A 25230-nucleotide genomic window follows, 5' to 3' on the forward strand; every position below is an offset into this window, starting at 1 on the left:
GTTCGCGGTGGCGGTGATGGGGCGCACGACGTCGCTTTCTTCTCACTCTCCCTACCTGCTCGCCCGCTGCCGCCGTACGCCGCAGCGATGACTCAGCCTCCGGCGGCCCTGGCGCGGCGGGGGAGGGGCGAGGGCGAGGGTGGGGAGGGGAGGGAGGAGGAAGGAGGGTAGACGGGAAAGGGAGGGGGCTGAGAGGCTGCAGAGGAGGGGAGAAGAGGGGCGGAGCAGAGGGGAAGGAGGGGGAGAGGCGGAGAGGAGGAGTGGGAGGGCGGAGAGGAGGGGCGAGAGGAGAGAAAGGGGCGGGGCTCCTGGAGGCCGAAGCCCCGCCCCCCCGCTGCTGGGGGCCTGCGGACAGCAGGCTAGCAGGGTGCGGGAGGCGGGGTGGAGAATAGTGGAGGGGCGCGGCTGGGAGGAGAAGGGAGGGTCGTATGCTACCCCCCATTGATCCCCTCTCTCGAAAGCTCTTGTGGAAGTACACCTCCTAGCCACACCCACAGGCCACCCTTGCCCTTGCTGGAGCAGTGCCAGGGAATGCACCTTTAGCCACGGACCTTTTAAAAGTGAGCACCTTCAGGTGGGGGCCTTGGGTCCTGGGCAGTTAGAGACCGAGATGAAACAGCCGGAGCCCTGCATCCTGGGGCCTTGCGGGTGAGAGAAAACCCACGTCGCCTATCCACAAGTGCAAATTTAAAGGGAGGAATGATCTAGTGGCACATTGTGCTGGGCTTACACAAGTAAGTAGCTGGAAACACAAGGTGGGATTTGGAAGGTGCCCTAAGAAAGTTTCCTTAGCAACTTTCTGATAATATAAATGAATCTATGAATGAATAAAACGTGCTGTAGGAACATACTTGTGTGTCTATGAGGGGCTAATTTTTTAAAAATGTCTTTATGTGTGTTCATGTGTGTTTGGGAGGAGGAGTGTGTGTGTGTCTTGGGTGATGTATGTACTCGTATGTTTATGCATGTAAGTGCACTGATAGCTGCGTATGCATCTGTGTGCCCAGAATGTGTCTTTGTGTATATGTATAGGTGTTTATGTGCCTTAATATTAAACTTGTGTGTCGGTGAGATCTAGGGGCACGCCTGAGTTTGTATGTAAATATATATATGTACAAGAATTTATATATTTGTGTATGTGACTATGTACTCCTTGGGTGTGTATTGCTTTCATGTGTCAATGTCATATGTGGGCAGGGCCGGGGAGCGGGAAAGCATGTGTCTTGGTGAGACTGTGTTATGGTGATGTGTCTGTGTGTATGAGAATACATTTTGAGTCTGACCAGGGCTCCAGTATGTCTTGAGGCTGCAAGTGTGTGTCTGTGTGTATGAATGAGAACGTATGTGTTTTTCGGAGTCTGTATGGATGTGACTATGTGTGTGTCTTGATGTATCTCTGTAGCTATCCTGCGGATTCCGTCTGAGATAAGGAGCATGGTATTCTTTGTTTCCAGTTTTATTGAAAAATAATTAACACACATTGTGTAAGTTGAAGGTGTGCAGCATGATGGCTTGATTTACATATATTGTGAAATGATTACCACAATAGGTTCAGCTAACATCCATCTTCTTACGTAGATACAATTAAAAGAAAAGAAAGAAGAAAAAAGGAAAAAAATTTTCTCCTTGTGGTGAAAACTCTTAGGATTTACTCGTAACAATGTTCTGAGGTATCATACAGGAGTGTTAGCTATAGTCATCATGTGGTACGTTACATCCCTAGTCTAACTGGAAGTTTATGTTTTTTGGACCACCTTCCTCCATTTCCCCCTCTGCCCCCCACTTTGGTAACCACAAGTCTGATCTCTTTTTCTATCAGTTGTTTTTTATTTTTGTCTTTAGAGTCCACATTTAAGTGAGATTATACAGTATTTATGTTTCTTTGACTTATTTCACTTAGCATAATGTCTTCAAGATCCAGCCAGGTTGTGGCAAATGATAGGATTTCCTTGTTTTTTTTAAGGATCATGTGATTTTTTTTTTTTTTACTGTTTATTTATTTTTGAAAGACGAGCGTGAGCAGGGGAGGGGCAGAGAGAGAGGGAGACACAGAATCTGAAGCAGGCTTCAGTCTCTGAGCTGTCAGCACAGAGCCCCATGAGAGGCTCAAACCCACGAACTGTGAGATCATGAACTGAGTGGAAGTCTGATGCTTAACCAACTGAGCCACCTAGGTGCCCCACGGGTAATTCTTTAAGTTTACATCTTTATTTTGAAGGGGGGAGGAACAGGGAGGGAGGGGGACAGAGGGTCCAAAGCAGGCTCTGAGCTGTCAGCACAGAGCCTGACGTGGGGCTTGAACCCACAAGCCTTGAGATTATGACCTGAGCCGAGGGCAGACACCGAACAGACTGAGCTACCCAGGCGCCCCATGGCCATGTGATTCTTAAGGGTTGGGCTAGTGGAGGTGCTTCTTGGAGGAAGAGGCCCTTGGCGGGCATGGGGTGGGGACCGTGGAAGTAGGAAAAAGATCTGGTTGTGCCAGCCCAGTGACCATCCAGAGTAGTGACAGGTTGGGCCAACAATGTAGGCTAAAGCAAGACCTTGAATGCCAAAATGATTCTTTGCGGCCTCCTTGGGCCCTCCCAGGTGCTTGGTCTGTTTCTCTAGTGGCCTCCTCACTGTTTATCTTGCCAGTGCTCTTCTGCAGAGTGCACGTCCTTGGTAATTAACAATAGCAACATTATGGTGCACTCACTGTATGCTAGACCCCCAAAGTCATGAATGGGCATTGGTTCAGTTCTGTGAGGCAGAAATCTAATATCCCCAGTTTTACAGAGGGGAAACTGAGTTGGTCAAGTGCCTATTCCTGTTTATGCAGCTAAGAAGGTGCCTCTGGTGCCTCGGACTCCAGAGGCCGCCTCCTTCTCAACTGCTAGACCAGGGTCTTGCAAGCTCGGCATTATTAACATTTGAGGCCAGATAATCCAGTGATGTGGGGCTGCGCTGGGCACTGTGGGATGTCCAGCAGCATTGTCAGTCTCTACACACTGGATGCCAGTAGCAACTGCCTCCCCAGTTGTGACAAGCAAGATGTCTCCAGATAGTTCCAAATGTCGGGACATCTGGGTGATTCAGTCGGTTGAGCGTCCGACTTCGGCTCAGGTCATGATCTCGCGGTCTGTGAGTTCGAGCCCCGCGTTGGGCTCTGTGCTGACATCTCAGAGCCTGGAGCCAGGAGCCTGCTTCTGCTTCTGTGTCTCCCTCTCTCTCTGCCCCTAACCCACTCGCATTCTGTCTCTGTCTCTCTCAAAAATAAATCAACATTAGATAGTTCCAAATGTCCCCTGGGGACAGAATCACCCCTCCCCCCCGACTGAGAACCACTGCCCCCCTGGATAAATGTTTCCTGAGGGGCTGCACTGTCTCCACCAGGTCCAGTGGCTGCAGCTGTCACGGCGACCCTCATTTTCATGCAGGTAGCCCCTTCCCTTTGCCACAAACAGAAGGTTTACCAGCTGGGCCACCTTGTTCAGCAACTGAACCTCTATGCACCCCAGCCACAGAAAGCTTGGCACTTCAGTGATACCTCTACAGCCCTTACTATTATCGTTCAAGTCACAGGGTTTCCTGGGGTACGAATGTGGAGAAAGAAGGCCCCACGCCAGCCAGCTCTCTCTGGCCCAGAGCTATAGACGCTGCTGCTGCTTCTGCGAGTTTGCTTTCCTGGTTCAGTGAGAATACAATGCTATAGTGTTGAGCCAAAACTGGTCCCGTTTGACGCTATCATCATTATGCAGTTTCATTTTTGCAAATAAAACAGCCTGACTCTCCCCACCAGCAGAGCCTGGTTTTAACGAGCAAGAGCTACGTTACAGCCAGAGCAGGTGCTCAGGAAGGGCAAGGTGGAGCCATTAGCAGGGCTCTCGGCCTGTCCAGGCCTGGGCAGGGCATCCATGCTGCTGGGCAAGGGCCTGGGTGGCAGCTGGAGGGGAGAGCTGTAGCAGTGCCAGGCAAGCAGGAGGCCTCAGGCTCCTGCTACAGACAAGACAGAGGCGACAACACCCGCAGAGCACTTTCACACCACTCCTGTCTCTGGCACTCCGGAAACCTTCGTCTCTTGCCTGTGTGTTCCTGTACTGTGCTATCTCTCCCTGCACTCCTATTCTCCTGCAATCCCTGCGGTGTTCTATGTTCACAGGGCCTCCGTCCATTTCCTCTTGGGGGGGCTGTAGAACAAGGTGGTTAAAGACGGAGGTTCTGGCACCTCATTACCTGAGTCTGTGTGACCTTGGGCAAGGCGCTTCACCTCTCTGTGCCTCAGCTTCCTCATGTCTAGAGTGGGGATACTGAGAGGCCCTATCTGGTAGGGCTAAATGAGATAGTACACGGAAAGGATACAAGACATCTACTGAGCCCTGAATAAATAGCAGCTACCACTATTGCTGTGATTCTTGATGAACAATGAATGCAAATGAGCACTTATTTATTTGCCGGGCCCTGTGCTAAGCCCCGGACCATTTTTTTCTCATTGGATCCCTTCAACAGCTCTGGAAGGAAAGTGCTATTATTAGCCTCACAGCAGAGAAAGGAAGCTCAGATACCATGATGCTAAGTGACTTACTCAGGGTGACAGAACTAAGATGAATCTGAACCTGAGTGTTGTCACTGCAAAGTCTAACCACCCTGATCTTCTCCGCTGAAAGCAGATTTCTCCATAGGAAGGGGGGCTCCTCTCCAGCTGGGGTGTGCAGGGGAAATATGGCAGGCATGGAGAAGGCAGGGAGGTGCCTGGGCAGAAGGAGGGGGTCGGCTTAAAAGTTGCCCTTTTTCAGCTTTTGATGAAATCCCTAGCACAGTGGACTGTGGTCTCATGACCTCCGAGGGGTGGTGCCAAGTTTTTATCAGTGTATGAAGTTTATTTTTATTCCGAGCCAGGGTATATATTGTTCTGGTGCTTTTTATTTGAATTGGGTTGTAGGAAAGGTATAGAACGCCATCACAGGGACAGACGGGAGGCCCGTTTTAGAGCTGATGCCAGAGAAAGATGGTGTGCTTATCAGGAGCTGTGAGAACGTGGCCAGGTGAGCGTGTAAGAGAGGATGGTCTGTGCCGAAGTGTTCTTCCAACTCTCGGGGACCAAGAGAGTCATGTGGCAATTGTTTTGTTTTCCTTTAAAGGTATCCAAGGTATCATTTTTCCTTGTGCTGTGATTGTGTAATTGTATTAGTTACCTATTGCTATGTAGCAAACGATCCCAAACCTTAGTGGCTTAAAACAATTATTTATTATCTCCCAAGTTCCTGCGGATCAGGAATTCAGGAGTGAGTTAGCTGCACAGTCTCTGGCTTGTAGTCGCTCATGGAGTACTAAGGTAGGTGCTAGCATAGATCTTTTGTAAAAGCAAAGTGGCATAATGCAACCTTTCCAAAAGTAAGGGACGACTATATATGGACATACGATTAGTTAACTATTTCCCCTATTGCTGTGTACTCGGCTTCTAAGTTTTTCTTGTTACCAATGAGGTTTCAGTGAACATCTTTGGAGCCCGGAGCTCATCACGTGCCGAGGGCTGTCCTAGGTACCTATTGTTTGTGTACCTCATTTAATCCTTCACCAGACGAAACTCAGCCAGACAACGACACTTTCAGGCTTTTGTCTAACTCAGAGTGCTTTTTAAGGATGGAGAATTCCTTGTTTTCTCAGCCCTAAAGTTCTTTATTCCACTAGGGCCCCTGAGGAGTACTTATCTTGCACTCTGCAAACCTGTGTTTAAAAAAAGGACAGGTCCTGGGGCACCTGGGTGGCTCAGTCGGTTAAGCATCTGACTTCGGCTCAGGTCATGATGTTATGGTTTGTGAGTTCGAGCCCCGCGTCGGGCTCTGGGCTGACAGCTCAGAGCCTGCTTCAGGTTCTGTGTCTCCCTCTCTCTCTCTGCCTCTCCCCCAGTTGCACTCTGTCTCTCTGTCTCAAAAATAAATAAACAATAATAATAATAATAATAAAAAGGACAGCTTATCACTAGGCTCACAGTAGGTAGGGCCCACCAGACATGGCCCTGTAGCAGGCAGGATAGGCCAGGTTATGCTGCAGTGACAAACAACCCCGAGATAAGGGCTTAAGGCATTGGTCATGGGGTTGCCATAGGTTCTGTTGTGTGTTGTCCCCAACCTGAACACTGCCGGTTGCCGTTCCAGGAGGCAAGAGAGAATGTAGTCAAAGGCACACTGGCTCCTCAAGCTTCACCTGGAAGTGACTTGTTACTTCCTCTCACTTTTTTTTTTTTTTTTTTTTGATGAAGCAAATCCTATAGGCTTAACTCTAAAGGGGAAGTGATGTGTGTTCTCCCGTGTGCCCCAAGTGGAGAGAACTGGAATATTTGGTGAACAGCACGGATGACTGCCACAGGCCTTGTCCTCTGTTGATCACTGAAAACAGTCTGGCAATCCTAACCACATTTTGGAATAACGAAGTCCAGGCCAGGAGTGCCCAGGGGTCTCTCAGCATTCCGTCCCTGAGGAAAGACCCTTGCCTGTAAACCCCCTCTTGCCCATACTGTGAAGCCCAGCTGCCTTGAATCTCTGGGGCCCCAGGATATAAGGAGAACAGAGGAGTCTGGGTCCAGGGACACAGTTGGATCCCACCCGTGACCAGGGGTACAGTGGTGGAGCTCTGAATTCTGAACTGTATTTGTCAGAGTGACTATGGGTCTGTGCTGTTGGGTAGTAGAAAGGGCATTTGACTCCTCTGTGACCTTGGAAATGTCATCTGGAAACAACCTACATGGACCTCAAAGGGGAATGGATATACCAGCTAGAATACTAAATACTAAAGAGAAATGATTCCGAGTATATATGTATGCAGATATACCTAGAAAACATAATGCTGAGAAGGGAGGGAAAAAAGCAAGTGGTGGAATGATATGATATGTGCAGTTTGATGCCATTTATGTAATTTTGAAATACATGTGCTAAACAATGCTGCCCATATTGTGTTTTGCATACGATAGTCGATAGTGGATAGTGGGCTGGCTGAGGGGCCATGGGGAGGAGGGACAGGGCAGAGATGGGGGCAAATGGGGCGTTGAGTCTATTTGTAATTAAAAAAATAAAAACACAGGATTAAGCAAATATAACTTATTCTTAACAGTTGTCAATTCTGAGGAGGAGACTTGGATGTTTGTAATATTACTGTTTGTATTTTGTGTGTGTTTTTAGAATGCAAGCTTGTGTTTTTAGAAGGCTCATCTTCCTAGGTCAGTTTCCCCATCTCTAAAATAAGGTAGTTCACCTAGAACAGTGGATGGGTATCAGATAACAGGACTTCACAGACCAATGAAATTGCAGGCAAACAAATGGGAACAGGGATGTCCATTTAAAATTTTTCCCAGAATAGATTTTAAAAAATGAATGATCTATTCTGATCATGATTTCAGAGAAAGAACACTAATGTGAAACTAGTGGGAAGGACACAATCACAGAATAGAGAGTTGAATAAGATTTTAGTCTTGTTTTCCAGTAACTTAGTGAAAGAAACACGTACTCACTGTAGAACATTTGGAAAATGTATTACTAACAGAATAAAAATTACCCATCTTTATTCTTAACACCCAGAGGGGGTAATTACCATTAACATTTCAGCTCTTTCTTCACAGTATTTATTAAACAGATCTAGTGGGTGTATTTGTAATTTATATGTGGCTTCTGTGCCTTATTTCTTATTGTAAAGGCAATACATTAATGGAAATTTAGAAAAAAAACCAAAAGGAAATGGAGATATTGATATTAATAGGCTTTCTCCCATATTAATTTTTCTCATCTCACCTTAAATCAAAGAAAACTTCCACAAATAGGTGTTTAGAAATAATAATAAGAAAGAATAATAATAAATGGTATTTGTTGAGCCTTCCTATGTGCCAAACCTTGTGCTAAAAGCTACAGACGGCTCATCCCGCTTTGTCCTCACCACAAGCCTGAAGTGGAAACTGTTATTGCCCCATTTTACAGATATGGAAGTTGAAGTTCAGAAAGGTGAAGTAAAAGCTTGCTCAAGGGGCACCTGGGTGGCTCAGTCGGTTAAGCCTCCAACTCTTGATTTCAGCTCAGGTCATGATCTCATGGTTTCATGGGATCTAGCCCCGCATTAAGCTCTGCACTACAGCGTGGAGCCTGCTTCGGATTCCTTCTCTGCCTTTCTCTTTCTCTCAAAATAAATAAATAAACACACAAAAAAATTTTGCTCAAAGTTATACATCTGGAACCCGACGTACAGAGAGGTTAAGTAAACCGTGTCAGTTCCCACTTTACCTCCAGGTGATTTGTTCTCTGCCTGCCCTGTGCCCTGAGAACCCACAGGTAGCCTGCCCTGAGTCTGAAGTTCAGTCCAAGGTCAGGGGACAAAGGGGCAGGTCCCAGTGACATGCAGTCAGGGGTGTGGTGGCCCCAACCAGAGGCTTCTCTGAGAGGTGCTCTTGGGGCTCAGCAATGGGGGTAGAACTTGTTCTTCTAATCAGCCAAGGCCATCTAGTCCTCTCTCTGAATCAGCCCCGAGGGGGGGCTTTGGTCCAGTGTCAGCCCACCCAGGAGTCCTTGGGAAAGCTCAGGTTAGCCTGCTCATGAACTGCCCTGTCTTCAGGTTTGGTCTCCAACTCCTGTGTCTCAAGAACCAGGCAGGGGCACCCTTTATTCCTTCATGTTCATTCATTCACCTGCTCTGGACAGCACGCCTGCCCCATGCCAGGTGCTGCGGTGAGTGTTGGGGGTCTGCTGAGGGTCAAGAAGAAGAGATTCCTGCCCCCACAGGGTTCAGTCTTGAGAAGAGAGTTTACAGGTAGAAAGAGAGATGGCCCTAGGTGCCTGCTGTTTGCTCTCGGCACCGGTTCCAGACAGGCGACCTTCAGTCCATCCGTGGGCAGACTGGGACAGCGCATGCCGCTGGGCCGCTGGGCCTCTGGGCCGCTGGGCGCAGGGGTGGTGAAGCCCGAAGCTCACACAATCTTAGGAGCCTTCCTTAGGAAGACGAGTGCAAGACACGCAATTCTAGGTATGAAATTAGTGCCAACGGGAATGTTTACTTAGCACGTGAGAAAAAGCACAGCAAATAACATAGTTTTTAAAGCGACCAATTCCGTAAACATCACAAAATCAAAATAAATAACACTTTCACTAATTAACTGCCTGACACACCTCTGTTATACTTCATCTTACATTTTTGGCCCCACACCCTCTGATCACTGTGTGAATGCATTTTGAGGGCCCCTCCCAGGGGAAGTGTGAGAGCTAGTGAGGGGCTCTGACAGGTTTAAGCTTCGTTAGCTTTTTACTAAACCCTATATTTAATTCTCTACTTCATTGAATCCTCAGAACAATCCTATTTTGTAGGCACCGTGAGTACCCCCATTTCACAGATAGAACAACTGAGGCTTAGAAGGGCACTGGGTTGTCCCAGGTCATCTGCTCTCCACTGTGACCTTCACACTATCTTGTCCTACATACCTTGGGTTTGGTGAATAAACTCAGACACATCCCCAGCCCAAAGTGCTCCCACGCTAGAAAGAGAAGGCAAGATTTGAAACCTGGAAAAAATGAAGTGCTATTTTTTTTAATGTTTATTTTATTTTTGAGAGAGAGAGAGAGAGAGAGAGCGAGAGCGCAGGGGAGGGGCAGAGAGAGGGAGACACAAAACTGGAAGTAGGCCCCAGGCTCCACACTGTCAGCACAGAACCCAACACGGGGCTCGGATTTACAAACCGCGAGATCATGATCTGAGCTGAAGTCAGAGGCTTAACTGACTGAGCCACCCAGGCGCTCCTGAAGTGCTATTATAAGGCCAAATATGTTATGTGCCCCTACAACCCCTCCCTTTTTCCATCCAGAGCTTATTAACCTCTACCTCCTCCAGGAAGCCCCTCAGGATTCCATGGGCCCACTCTGGCCCCTTCATAGTTCCCTCTCTGGGACGCATTTTCCCCAAATGGGAAATGATAGAAGGTCTCTTTCAACCATAGAATTACAGGATTCTGTTTTTATTTTTTGAGAGAGCCTTGAATCCTATGGTCCAGCATCAACAGTGTAGGTCCACCCCATCCAATGTATCACCAACCCCTATACCCTCTCTGACCACTGCTCCTGGCCCCCAGTTACAGCCCCGACCAAGCTGCCATCCTTCCTCCCCTGGATTATGGCGACAACGTCAGTCTTCAAATGGCTGCCTGAGCATCTCCTCGCTAACAGCAAGGAGCCTGCTTGGGATTCTCTCTCTCCCTCTCTCTCTGCCCCTCCCCTGCTCGTGCCTATGTGTGCCCACATGCTCTCTCTCTCTCAAAAATAAATAAACTTAAAAAAAATTGATAAAAATAGAATAGGAGCAGCTGGCTTAGAAGAACATACAACTCTTGATCTCAGGAGGGTTGTGAGTTCAAGCCCCATGCTGGGTGTAGAGGTTACTAAAACAAGCAAACAAACAAATTAAAAAAAAAAATAGAATAAAGACAACGACCCTACATGGCTTCCGTGCTCTCGGACCCCAGCTCATCTTTCTCTCCTGCACTCTTCCCTTACCAGTCCCACTGGCCACATGGCCAGCTCTTTGTCACCTCAGACCTTCACACATGCTGTTCCCTCTGTTGGGGACACTCTTCCCCACTCCTCCCCAGGCTAACTCCCATGTGCCATTTCCACCTCAGGTGCGGTATCTCTTCTTTGGGCACCTGTCAGTTTAAATGGAGTTGCAGGGAACAGAAAGTGAGGTACCCTACTGTAGAGGGCTGAAAAGTGGCCCCCAAAGATATCCGTCCCTAATCCTTGGAACCTGTGTTACCTTGTTTAGAAAAAGGGTAACATTTGCAGGTGTGATTAAATTAAGGACCTCGAGACGGGAAGGTTATCCTGGGCAATCTGGTGGGGGGAGCCAGGCCAAATGCAATCACATGTATCCTCATAAGAGAGACACAGGGACAGGTTCATCACATATATAGAGGAGAAGGAACACGAAGATAAAGCAGGGAGAGATGTGAAGATATTGGCCTCGAACACTGGAGTGACATGGCCACAAGCCAAAGAATGCCAGCAGCTCCTGGAAGCTGGAAGAAGCAGGGAACAGATTCTCTTGAAGGGCCTCCAGAGGGAGTGCAGCCCGGTGAACCCCTCGGTTTTGGCCCAGTGATACCGACTTTGGACTTCCAGCCTCTAGGACTGTGAGAGAATAAATGCCTGTTGTTTAGGTCACCCAGCCTCTACTAATTTGTTACGGTGACAATAGGCAATGAATACATCTACTCAATATCATTTTTCCCATTCACTCTTCGTACAGAATTTTCATTTCAGTAAGGATACCCTGCTCATTTCTTCATTTATCAGCCTCCTCTCCAGCCAGGTGTGGCTATGGGACTATGTTCGGGCCAATAAGATATAAGCAGAGGTTGTGTGGATTTCTGTGAAGGCTCCTTAAAAGGGGGATAGAGAACCAATGTGTACCCTTTTCCTCTCCCATCCTGCATGCTTTCCATCTGGAATACAAACGTGAAGGCTGACACTCTAGCAGCCATCTTGGGAACATGAGGTACAACAGAGGCTTCTGTTCCTGAGTTACTGAACGAATATCCGCAGCCACTACCTTCAGACTGCTCATTATGAGAAGTAAACTCTTATGTGCTTATGCTACTCTCTTTAAGATGTGTTAGTAACAGCTGTTCACAATCCCCACTGAAAAATCTTTCCTATTTTTCCACCTCATACCATCTATGTAAGTCATCGGAATGTATAATAATACCTGTACTTGTGTGTTTATTTGTTTAATGTCTGCTTCCTCTGCTAAACTGTAATTTCCATGAGGGCGGGGCTCGGGTCTGTTTTGTTCATAGCACAGGACCTGGCACAAAGTCGGTGCTCAGTGGGTATTTGTTGAACGAATGAACAAATGCCTCTCTTAGTGAGGTCCCAGGCACATTATGAGACAAAGACCATGATTCATTCCTCTCTTCTCTTTAGTGCAGCCCTGGGCTGCAAATCAATGTACCTGGAGTCCTGATTAAGTAGAATGGAATACAAAGAATTGAAAATACCTGGGCTCCAGTCTGCCCTGTGGCTTCTTAATAGTAAGTGCTGAATAAAGTTTTATTAAGTGACTCAGGAACAGACTGGCCCTCTGGAGAAAGACAAGGATGTTTAGGGATGGCATTTCAGTGTGGGATATGAGGCCCTGAGAAAGGAGTGTCTGCTGAATCCCCAACCAGCCATCAGATTTGCAGGGCATGCAGAAGCCAACTCTAAGTTCAACCAGGCTGTGCCCATTTCAAATTCCTGGGAGCTGAGGCTCAGATGGGGACAGGGACTTGCCTGAGGTCACTTGGGGTGGTAGCAGAGTCAGATAAGGCTGCTCAGCTTCCAATCCAGCCCTTCTCCCTGTTTAGTGTTCTCTGTACCCTGTCATCTTCTAGATGATAAGACAAAGGGAAAGGAGGTGTGCTTGACTGGGGCTTCCCCGGTCCCAGCTAGAACATCAGCAAGCAATCTTTCCGTTCACAGATGTCATTGCTGAGGCGCCATGAGGCTGCGGGTCCTGCACCACAAAGAGTTTGCAGAGGCTAGAAACCCAGACCAGAAGCACCCACTGTGGAGCTTTTCCCACACTGGCATCCTGTCTCTTGACCAGGGCTATAGCAAGTGTCACCACCCAGGCTGGGGGCAAATGGCTGCATTCCTCCCGGTGTTCTCAAGCTCCAACTTCAAGGCTGGCAGGTTTAGGATAGACTGTTCACACTTTCTTCACATGTTAGCAGTTCAAGGTGCCCGAGAAATCTGCTTGGCTGACCATGCCTGTCCTTCAGGTGAAGAAAAGGAAAGCCAAGAGCATCCCAGGGTCTAGTCCAGGGTGACATAGCAATCAACCATGGTGGAACCAGGGCCAAGGTCTGACATGTGTCTCTTGGCCAGTGTTCAGCCACCTGCGGTTTAGCAGTGACCTCTAACAGGGCAGGCAGAGGAGGGGAGACACAGCCCTGGTGAAAAAGAATGATGTGTTTTAGCAAGTTTAAGGTCGAGCGTGTCTCCCTCCACAAAAGTAGCCAGTGCCTTGTACTCCCAGAGCCGTTCTCAAACGTTCTAATCTCAGGACCCCTTTATACTCTTAAAAATTGATGACCCCAAAGATCTTCTTTTTTGTGGTCATTATATCTATCAACATTCACTGTGTCAAAAATTAAAACATATATAATAGATATTGATTAATATAAAAATAACAATACACATTCTAATATAGAACCTATTTTATGAAAATAACCTTATTTTTGAAAAAAAATTGTGACGAGTAGCATTGTCTTACACTTTTCCAAATCTCTTTAATGTTTGGCTGAAAAGGAGACAGCTGGGTTCTCATACTTGTTTCTGTACTCAGTCTGTTGTGAGATATCGTGACACGTAGCCCCTGGAAAACTCTATTGTACAGTCATGAAAGAATGAGAGTAAAAAGCCAAGTAATACGTTGGTCTTAGAGTGCAAACAATTTTGACCTCATGGATCGCAAGGGTCTTGGGGAACTTAGGGGTCCCTGGACCATACTTTAGAACCAGTGGTCAGCACTCTGTGAGGTGCTTCCTGTTGTCATTTCCATTTTATGGATGAGCAAAATAAGGCTCAGAGATGTTATGAGGCTCGCTCAAAGGCACATAGCCAGTAACAGTCGTATCAACCCAAGATAATCGGCTCTAGGGAACTGTGTTCCTAACAGCAGCATCATACTCCAGCCCCTCGCTGATGGACAGATGTCGTAGGAGGAATGCGATCAGGAAGGAGCCAGAGGTTCTGGGGTACCCCAAGTAGGGAGAGGTAGTGCGGTTGTCGAGATTCTGGACTTGGAAGCAGTGCCTGGGCCCGCATCCTGGCTATGCCCTGTATGTGCTGTGTGACCAGGCACAAAGTGCTCAACCCCTCTGAACCTCAGATAGTCCCTCGGTGAAATGTGATGATATGATATTTACATCACAGGGTCATTGGGAGGATTAAATGTTAATTTATGCAAATTACAACAGTGCTCAGTAAATGTATATAGTTCACATCTTTTAGATGACATAGATTTGTGAGCAGGGCCATGGACATGGTTTCACTGAAGCTGGAGGCAGGGGTTGGGGGGTGGGGGTGCAGATATAGCACAGGTCCTGAAGGGAGGGCCAAGGGAGGGAGAAGACACGTGGCCTGGAGGGCGGAGGAGGGGCTTCCAGACTAGGAGCACATCACTCTCAGGTGGTGGGCACAGATGCCCAGGGACTCTGGGCGTGTGAGCCAGCAGTGACGTGCAGTGTGACAGGGGAGCCGGCCTCACCTGTCCCAGGGCACAGAGGCCAGATCCCCTGCTCAGGGCCAGCAGCCTGGTCACTGGGACCTAGACCAGACCTCCAATATCCCGCCTGGAAAAGCCACCAGACCACCTCCTCTCCTGACCCCCTTTAGGGGGTGAAGCCCCCGGCTCCCTGTCTCTCCCGGCATCCCAGCCCTAGAAAATCGTCTAAACCACACTGTCAGAGGATCCTGAGAACCATCTGGCCACACTGCTCCCTTTCCCTTTTGGCAGGTGAAGAACCTGGGCCCCAGAGACGTAGCTGGACCACTCGCACCACACAGCAAGTTGGGGACAAGCGGCCCAGGCCACTTGGCATCTGATTCTGGTTGCATGCGCTGAGCCCCCCTCCTCCCTTGCTCAGCAGGGACTCAGGCCCATGTGCTGTTGTGTGACCTCAGGCAAGATGCTTAACCTCTCTGTGCCTCAGTTTCCTTAACTATAGAATGGAAATAACAATTTTACTTCCTTCGTTGGGGTATTGTGTGGATTAAAGTAAGTCGATCGACACAAAACACTTAGAACACTACCTAGCTTTCAATACTGGTAGTCAACACTGTGACCACATCACCGTCATCACCATCATCATCATCGAGGTCTTGAACATCGTTAGGGGATACCCTGGGGGTGTTCCTCGTTTGAGGCCCTGGGGACAGATGGGTAAGCACAGAATTGTGTTCTGTCTTCTCCTGCCTGCAAACTGATTCACAGGGTGATTTGGGGCACATTGTTCACTATGCCTGGGCCTCTGTGTCCCCAGCTGGACGGGGGGGGGGGGGAGCTTTATTTCTTATAAAATTTCTATTGTGCCTCTAGTGCCATGGCATTTCTCTGGCAATACTGACCATAAAAATGTGCACGACTACTCCCTGCAGTATCATTTATAAGGCAAGAGTAAACATTTAGAAACCGTCTCTGTCCCCTTCCTCATTGGAGTTTTAAACACGAGGGAATAATAGCCCCAAACTGAAAGTAATCCAGATGTCCCACAGCAGGTGCACAGATATTAAAAACTGAGACAACCACATGAAGGAATGTTCCTCAGCAATGAGAGGCAGTCAGCTCGTGGCAACACAACAATGTGGGTGAAGCTCAAAAACACTGCCTGGGGTGAAGAAGCCCCAAAGAGTGCCTACTGTATGCAACCATTGAAACAAAATTCTGGAAAAAGGAAAGCTAAGCTATAGGGGCAGGAAACAGTCTAGGGTTTGCCTGGGGCAAGATGTGGGGGCAAAGGATTGACTACAAAGGGGCATGGAAGAACTTCTGGGGTAACATAAATAGTCTGGATTTTGATTATGGTGATGGTTACATGACTATATAATTAAAAAAATTTTTTTAATGTTTATTTTTCAGAGAGAGAGAGAGAGAGAGAGAGAGAGAGACAGAGAGTAAGCGGGGGTGGGACACAGAGAGAGAGAGACAGACAGACAGACAGAATCCAAAGCAGCCTCCAGTCTCAGAGCTGTCAGCACAGAGCCCGATGTGGGACTCGAACCCATAAATCACGAGATCATGACCTGAGCTGAAGTCGGACACTTAACCGACTGAGCCACCCAGGTGCCCCATGACTATATAATTTTTGAAAGTCACTGAACTGTACTCTCGAAATGAGTGTATTTTATTGTATGCAACTTATACCATAATAAAATTGATTAAAAAACAAAATGATGGTTCACACACACAAAGAAAGCTCTGGATTTGTCACAACGAGAGGGCTACAACTGTGGCCTCAGCATGGACAGACGTCCATGTTTTGTTGTTGAATGAAAAATAAAGGCAAATTATGTGACAGACCTGTTGACACTGACATTTGTTGAGAGCTCACTGCGGGCCAGGCCCAGGCTAAGAGCCTCACCTGCATTACTCTGTTAAACCTCGACAATGTCCATATGAGGCTTTACAGAAGAGAAAACTGAGGTCCAAAGAGATGAGGCCACGCGGGACTCTGGGTATGAAGCCAAGGAGCCACGCTCTTGGGACCTGGGACACACTCTGAGCCACCACACTGAGCTCTACGGTATGATTTCAGTGTAGCCAATAACTGGCAATGTTAGTCTATGCATAGGCAAAATCTGCAAGGGTGATCCCAATCTGGGCCCACGGGTTACGTCTGGGAGGTGCATTTATAGGTACTTTCACTTCCAAAACTATTTCTGTTGAGTTTACTGTAACTTGCCTAAATTACTTTCCCAATCAGAGAAAGCAGTATAGATTTAAAAAAAAAAATTACTGAAAACATTCCTGTCCTGTATCTCATCTGCTCAGGATCCCGGCACCGTCTCCTCACTGCTCCCTCTCCTAGACGGGGCCACATGCCTGCCCAGAGCCCCAAGGCCCACTGATAAAGACTGGGGCACACTGAGACCCGTATCAGGCCTGAGCAGCCCTTTGCAGTCCCATCCATCTGGTCCCCCCAGGGAGGGTGGGCCCTGTTCCAGAAATCAGCAGGCTCCGTGGCCCTGGAGATAACAGGAGCTTGGTGGTAAGGACCAGCAGGGTGAGGGTCTACAGCAGGGGGATGGGGTGGTGAGTCAGAAGTGTGAGCAGGCTTCTCCCCACTGGGCAGACGAAGCTGCTGAGACCCAGAGAAGGTGTGACCTGTTTAGTCTGTATGGCCCTGGCTCTGTCCGCTGTGTGGCTCTGGGCACATTTCATGCCCTCTCTGATCCTCAGGTTCCCTTGCGATCCTTTGGTTCCAGCTTGGTCCTCTTTTAGGAAGTAACCTGGGCCCTGAAACCAGTCTTGAGAGTCCTAGTGTGTAGGCAGACAGCAGGATGCACATGACATCCTCGGCCCCCAGCTTCAACTCCAAGTGGACGCGTGGAGGCTCAAAGGCGCTCTTAGGACGCTGAACGCATGCGCGCATGCCTGTCTGTGTGTACCCACATCCGCAGGCCCCAAGGACAACGAGCAGGGCCACCCTGGGCCAGGCCAAGGTTTGTTTACATGTCCAAAGGTCAGATGCTGCCTGCCAGGGAGGGCCTCAGCTGGTGAGAGTCTGCAGCTGTGTGCCCAGGACACAGATAACATGTGCCCCGGGGAGGGGCGGGCAGCCCCAGGAGAGGGTGGGACAAGAGTGACACCCAGGCTTCCCTTCCTGGGAGCGCCTGCTGGTTCTGCTGCTGTGGGCCCTGCCTGGGGAGTCTCCACCTCCCCTGAGCACCTACGAGCCCCCGAGAACACTTAGCTTGGTTTCCCTGAGCCTATGCCCGCTCTGTACCGCTCACCACTTCTTTGACACCACGTGGTGTATTCACCTCGTGGAGCCTCAGTTTCTTCATCTGTAAAATGGGGATAATCACGGCTCTTTCCTGAGAGGGGGCAGAGTGGAGCCCTGGGGCTAAGGCCTGATTATGCCAGGTGAGTGGGAGGGGCTTCACCCAGGGGTCTCTAATGTTAGGGATAGCTCCACATTCTGGAAACCCCCTCTGCACTGTAAGGAGGCTTAGGGGTCTCCGTCTGCGCCTGATGTCACAGGGTGGGGCCTAGAAGTTCCTGCCTGTCCTTTTCCACCTTCTCCCCAGTGGTATTTCCCAACTGCCTGCAGTCCTACCTCCCCCCTCCCCCCCCCCCCCCCCCCCCCCCCCCCCCCCCCGGCACCCATTCATCCCTCTCATAGCCACCGCCCTTAAGCAATCTCTCAGCTTATGTCAACAAAAGCACAAACATAACCTAGTGGGCTTGTGGTCTGGCTGTGGAGATGGGATTCGAACACAGCAACTTAAAAAAGACTGGCAGCTTTTCAATGTGTCTGTGCCCTGTGCACACACAGGGGGTATGCCTTCAGCCTGAGTGTCTGCCTGGGAGGGGACACTTTCTTCTCTCATCTCTCCCCCTGGGACATTCCTTTTTTTTAAAGTTTATTTATTTATTTTGAGAGCGAGAAGGAGCAGGAGGGACAGAGAGAGAGAGAGAGGAAGAGAGACAATTCCAAGCAGGCTCCATGCTGCCAGCCAAAGCCTGATGCGGGGCTCAAACTCACCAACTGTGAGATCATGACCTGAGCTGAAATTAAGAGTCGGACGCTTAACCGACTGAGCTACCCGGGCGCTCCCGCTGGGACATTCTTGCTTCCCCAAACTCTCACTACCCACCTCAAGGAAGAAGGATGCTGAAATATATACCAAAAAATCATTTGTATTAAATCGGCAAAAAGTGTGAGCACTGATCACCAGCAGGGCTGGAGAGACATACTCCCCCCTCACTGTGGATGAGAATGATAGTGGGCACATCCCCCCAGGTGGGTGATTAGCATCTCTCTCAACACACAACCACACACATGACCAACAACCCATGGGTCACCTTCCTGGGAATCAATGGAACAGAAATGCTACCACAGGCTCATCTGTTCGTGCATGTTTGTGAAAGCTTTTTTTTTTTTTTTTTTTTTTTTTGGCGGGAGGGAGCGGGTAAAAGCATAACCATATTGGAAGTATTTCAAATGATTGTCCACAGAGGTTGATTGTCTAGACATCGTGTGATCCAACCACGCTATGGAAAACTAAAGCATGGACTCCCTTGGAAATGTTTCCAAAATTCACTGCCGGTGAGAGAAGCAAGTTGAAGAACATGCAAAAACAGAACTCTGAAAAAAAAACACATGTAAAACAAAACTATTCTCTCCCTTTCTTTTTGAAAACAAAATTTTTTTTTTCAACATTTATTCATTTTTTTGAGAGACAGAGCATGAGCAGGGGAGGGGCAGAGAGAGAGGGAGCCACAGAATCCGAAGCTGGGTCCAGGCTCCGAGCTGTCAGCACAGAGCCCGACGCGGGGCTTGAACTCACTCATGAGCGGTGAGATCATGACCTGAGCCGAACTCGGACGCTTAACCGACTGAGCCACCCAGGCGCCGCAACTCTCTCCCCTTATTAACAAGTCACATATATGGCAACTCAAGTCTATTGGCATGGGAAAGTTCTGGAAAGAGTCACACCAAATGATTAACCTAATGCATGCCATTTTCTAGCTGTGTGACCTTGGGAAGTGACTTAGCCTGCTTCCTCTTCCTGAAAGTTGGGAATAACAAACCTCACAGGGCTGTGAGGAGCCTTCATGTAATTATTATAAATCCTTTGGCACATAACAAGCAGTCCATAAATATTTAGGGAAATAAAGCAGGAATCCATTTTCAGCGGAACTAATTTATTCTCAGGAGTCAACTTTCAGCTCAGTTTCAGTGCTGGAGGCTGGTCTGCCTGCCTTTGCTGTCGCCTAGCGGTCACAGTAAGAAACACACTGGAGCGCTTTCTGCTCCCCTCCTGCTGCCTTTATTCGTTGTGGAGAATAGAGCACCCTGTCTCTCCACAACCCAAGTTCCTCTGGGTTCCTCCAGGGCCTGCAAAGCGTCAGGCACTCCTGTGCCTTGGGGTTGGAGACTGGCAGACTCCGGAATGGTCCCGGGGCCTCTCTGAGTCTCGGTTTTCTCATCTCAAGAAGGGGAGTAGTAACAGCTTACTTCATACCTTTGTAAGGATAAAACGCAATAATGCATGTAAAGCACTTGACACTGGCCCTGACACAAAAGAACATCCTAGAAATGGTAATTATTGGTATTTACACACTTATCTCCTTACTGCTTAGGAGAGCTGTATTACACCCATTTCACAGATGAGGAGCTCGAGACTCAGAAAAGCCGAGGTAACTTGCCCGCAGCCACTTGGCTAAGAGAGCACCAGCCAAGATGAGACTGCAGGCCTGCCCAGGAGCTGCCTCCCCACCCTTAGGCTACCATTTCACATGCTCATCTGCAAAGGAGTTGTAGGGAGCAGTTTCTTACCACCACTCATGCCCGAAGTTTGGATCGCACCTACCAGGAACATTAAAAAAAATATACTGAGATACATACTGACTGTTGCTGTCTAACAAATTGCTTTACAACCGATTTTGTGTCCTAGATGTTCCTGTCTTCTCATCCGAGTCCGGGCCCGCAGCTGGCCGTAGTAATCTGAAGGGAACTAACTGGGGAGCTACCTTCTTCCAAGGTCATGTGGCTGCTAGCAAGATTTACTCTCAAGGATTGTTGGACTGATGTCTTCCCAGCTGTTGGCCAGAGGCCCCCCTCAGTTCCTCAGTTCCACGCATCAGTGTCTCCTGCGTGGGAGTTTGCTTCATCAAAGCGTGCAAGCCGGGCGTGAAAGCAAGAGCAGGGTGGAAGTCACGATCTTTTGTAGCCTGATCGTGGAAGGGATTATTGCCGTATTCTATTTGTTAGAAGTGAGTCACTGGGCCCAGCCCATCCTGCACAAAAGGAGAGTACACGGGGGCTTGAATACCAGGAAGAGGGGATCACAGGGGGCCATTCTAGAACCTTTCTGCCTGCCACACCAGTCGCCAACTTTTAATTTTGCCAGAGAAGAACACTTAGAAAATCAACTCCCACCTCTGGTTACCATAACTTCATAAATGAAATAGACCTTTTTACAATTTGTCTAGATACAAAGAGATAATTTCACAATAAGGGGTAGTCCCTTGTGGGTGAATAAATGTAGCCTCGTGCAAAATGCCCGCATGGTCCTCAGTTTTCTCCCTCTGCAGAGCTCTGGTGTCTGGCTTAGCACCAGGAACCTCCTCTCCTGCCTGAAGCAGGATAACACAGCAGCTGGTGGGTGGAGTTAAGAGAGGAGGGGGTGGGTTGGCCTGAGCATGGCTGGGGCCCACACAGTGCCTAGCACTGCCCACCCCCCCAAGCTGGCTGGCTGAATGAATGAATACATCAGTGAGAAACTTCATGGGGACGTGTCACTTTTACCCCCAGCTCTCAGACAAGGAAACCCAGCCTTGTAAGGCTAAGTGACAGCTGGGCCCAAGCCTTCAGGGCTAGAAAGGACACTATATTTGCAGGGTGCTCTATTCTCCACAAACCCCTTCCGCACCCATTAGCTAAGCTGATAGTCTCAATGCCCCTGGTTGTGGGAAGAAGTTTGTCATTTCCCATGTTAGCACTGAGCAAACGGTTTCAGAGAGGTTAAGCACCTTGCATGGACCCGGAGAGGGCTGAGGGAGGTTTAAAAAAAAAAAAAAAAAAGCAGCAAGGGTTACTGAGCAGGGAGGGTCCAGCAGGGGTCATTTGACCAGTCTCCCAGGTGGGGAGTCAGTTCTAGGGGGGGCAACTCTGGGGCCACGAGCCATCTTTATTCCTCCAAAGTCAGGCCAGAGGCAGCGCTGTGGCAGGTGGCACCAGGGTACCATTGAGTCAGATGGCCCCAGTGCAAAGGCAAGAGACCCTAGAGCAAGCAGCCAAGTTAGCCTCAGAAGCTCAGAGCTTTTTCCACTTGCCCTTTACTTGGGCCAAAGCTGCCCCATCCCAGCCCCTCAGCCCAGTCCCCAGGGTGCCCCTGCTGCACAGGGTGCCGCTTGCCCACTTGGCCCGTTCCACTGCATATTCCCTGGTTTAGTTATGCCTTCCCTTCTTGAGGAGCACCCCCCTGGGGCTTCTCTCTGCACCCCCACCTCCCAGCAGAGCACGTGACCAGTGACATCACTGGAGTGAAATGGCCACCCTCGTCTGGTATTTATTGTACCCAGGAATATCCACTCTCAACCCACATACAAAATCCCGAGACTGGATGCTACGGTCACCCCTTTTCACAACAGAAAAAAGCCCCAGGAACCAAAAGGTTGGTGAACATGGCCGAATCACACAGCAAGTATTTGGTGCCACAGCTGAAAGGTGGAAAGGCCACATTTAAAAATCCTCATCCCTGCATGCAAGGCACTGGGCTAACACTTTTATAGACAATATATTATCTCAATTGCCGGCACAAGGGGGCCACTATCATTAAATCCATTTTACCCATGAAGAAATTAAAGTTTAGCTAGGCCAAGTGACCTGCCCAAGCACATCAGGGAGGAACGGGGATGGAACCCGCGGCCGGCCCTCTTCTGCAGAACATTCCACTGCCTGCAAAACTATGGGCAGATGCATATGGTTACTAGACTCTTAGGAGTCAGGTCCTGCTTTTCAGTTCTCCTTTGTTGGTTGTTATCTTTGTTTCCCTGACCGTGTGCTGTAGGCTAAGGATGTAACTCTAGAGTCGCCATTGTAAAGGCAATTAGATAACTTTAATGAAGAATGCCAAACAAAAAAAATCTGACTTATGGCAAGATATATCATGATTAGCCGTAGACGATGTCAACTCTTTCCAGCTTATAAGTGCAAAGCAATACAATCAAAACACCACTGAGGGCTTCTGCAGAATTTAATACACTTATTCTAGAATGACATGGAAGAGGAAACAACAGTCAAGAAATTCGCGAAACTGGAAGACGCAGAAGGGACACATCTCCTATCAGATAGCCAGACTTAGTATAAAGGCTTTTTACCTATAATTAAGAGAGTACTGCTCTGGGACTACATATTAAGAAAAGAAAAAGCATCAGGAAAACCAGTCTTATCTCACCACTTTGGTCGTGAAAGAAACCCAAGTGAAAACACAGTCACCTTTTATACCCATCAGACGGCCAAGGATGAAGAATGACAATTTTCAGGATTGGGGACACGTGAGAAATCAGACACTCTCTACACTGATGTCTGCACGTGTAGGTAGGGGGATTGAGAATGAGTCAAACATTCCTGGGAAGGGGTTTGGTAATATATATCAAAATGCAATGTGCCATGCTCCTTGACCCAGAGGATCCCCCTCCAGAATTTATCCTTATGTCATGAATGATGTCTCTTAACGGCATTGTTTACAATAGGAAGATGTTGGAAGCTGCTTCAACGTCCATCAATAAGAGATTGGTCAAATAAATCATGGTATGCCCATACAACACAAGTATCACAAAAGATTAAAAACGAAAGTATAGACCAACAGCACTGACAAAGATGATTGAGTAAATAACAAAGATTGCCTTGACCCCACCGCTCAGAAATAATTACTGGTAAACATTCTGTTTATATTTTCCCAGCCTTTTTTCCATGCATGCACACATGTTATTGAAAGAAATGGAATCGTACGATATGTATTACTTTGTAACTAGCAATTTAAATACATATTGAATACTGTGATTCTTTCCAAAGGCATAATTTTATACTAAAAAGGCTACTTTCATTAATTTTTAATTTCACAAAGTGCATTCTCATGTAACAATGCAAACATTACAGGTAAAGCAAAATCTCTGTCTCTTCCTCCTCAGAAATCACGGCGTTGGGTGTGCATTTCTGCAGATCTTCCCCCAGACTTTTCAGGCTACTCATACTCATATATATGCACATGTAAACATGGAGTTATGTGTTTATATTATTTCATAACTTGGTTTGGTAAATTAGCAGTATGATTTGGAACTCTGCGAGGAACCAGATACATTTTACTATTTTATTTGTTGGCCCGTACTCCATTTCCTTATTGATGGCCATTTAATAGTAAAAAAACGAAAAGATAAACAAGAAACAAAGCGTATGAAGCAAGGGTGAGGAAGGGCGGGAGATCTTGAAGAGGAAAATAGACGAGGAGCCTTCCAGGTTAATGAGATTTTTAGAGGTCCCTTGATTTCCACTAGAGGGAGACAAAGCCACACGGACGAGAAGTCTCCTCATGTGCCTTAACCGTAGCCTTTCGCGATTTTCCATCATTTTCTAGCCCCCTCCTCCCACCATGCCAGCTTTTCAAACGCGCCATCACTTTCTCAGGATTGGGGGCCACGAGTCTTCGCAGGGCGTTCGCCCTGTTCATGCACATTCATCCAAACTCTAGAGAGCCCGCCCGGAGGAGCAGCCGACGGCTAGCAGATGTGCGGTCCAGGCGCGCGTGGCGAGTCTCGGGCCCAAAGATGCGCGCAAATTCTAGGACCCTAACCTCCAGGTCCCCAGCATCAGGCTTTGGGATTTATCGCCCCCTCGTGGCGGGATTTGTTAGCGCGCCCCGCTCTCGGCCGCGAGAGCTCGGAACTGGTACAGCAGGTGTCACCAGTCCGCAAACAACTGAGGTCACGGTGATGTGGCGCTCCCAACACACCGGCTCTGAGAAATCCCCCCCCTCCCCACTTTCCAGGGCTCCCCAAAGTGGAGGTGCAGGGACAGGGGAGATACAGAACTCCACCTGCCAAGCATGGTGGAGCTTCCCCTGTCTTAGCACGGTTTGTCATCACACATTTAACTTCCACTTTTTGCACGTGCCCAGCTCCGTGCTGAGACTATGGGTGTGTGTCTGTCGGGGAGGGGAAGTACGAAATAAGATCAGATCCCACCTCTGTCCTCCACCTCTCCAGCTTGCCCGCCCTCTGATCCCGGGCCTGGGGGACGAACCCAGCCCCTCCCCCTCCCCTGCCCTCCCCTTAAGGGGACAGAGAGCAGCAGCAAGTCCTCTGAGAGGTGTCCTGGGAGAACGGAAATAGCTCTGGGCAGGGAGCCTGCAGGCTGGTTCTCCCCCGGCCTGGCAGTTCCTTGCTGTGGGACTTGCTTTGGTCTGGCCCCCTGGTGGTTCTCTGTCTCTGCCTCCCTGGGAGAGCCTCTCAAACTTTCACCCCCGGAGTTGCTGCTTACCTGGGTGATCAGCCCTGGAAGCAGCTGTGGTGCCTCCTTGGACTCGGTGTTGAGCTGGCTCCTTCTCCCAGGGGGCATCTGTTCAGGGAGGGAAGGGGGAGGACGGTCAGAACCTGTGTCCCTGCCATTCTGAGCGAAACCCAGGAACCTGGGCCAGGTCACCCCTCGGTGGGGTCACCCCCACCCCTCCCCAGGCTGACGGGCTTCCTCCTCCGGCCGTGAGTAGTTCTTTCTCGGTGCTTCAGTTCCCAGCTTAAACTAATATTCTGAATTAGAGGCCGACACTTAAAAATAAGGAGAGTTACCTCCAAATTCCCAGCTTGTTGTGAAAGACTCAAGGTTCTGCCTCCATTGGCCTGACTTCCTCCAGGTGGGGCTGAGCAGAGGCTGCCTGTCGCAGGTGTGGACTCTGGCTGCTGGTTTGCTGTGGGCCACCTAGCCCTGGACACCCGCCCACAGGAGCTGCCTGGCCC

At 48.8% G+C, this 25230-nt stretch overlaps 1 long non-coding RNA gene across 1 annotated transcript in view; it reads left to right on the forward strand.

The window, feature by feature from the left end:
* The window catches only part of LOC102901291, a 69618-nt gene extending 46334 nt beyond the window's left edge, over positions 1–23284 (forward strand). The window contains exon 3 of the long non-coding RNA XR_002162525.2: positions 20172–23284. This is a non-coding gene — a long non-coding RNA (uncharacterized LOC102901291). The remainder of the gene's footprint in view (positions 1–20171) is intronic.
* Positions 23285–25230: the final 1946 nt, after the last annotated feature.

The sequence above is a fragment of the Felis catus genome, chromosome A1 (assembly GCF_018350175.1).
Source record: "Felis catus isolate Fca126 chromosome A1, F.catus_Fca126_mat1.0, whole genome shotgun sequence".
Classification (NCBI taxonomy): Eukaryota; Metazoa; Chordata; class Mammalia; order Carnivora; family Felidae; genus Felis; species Felis catus.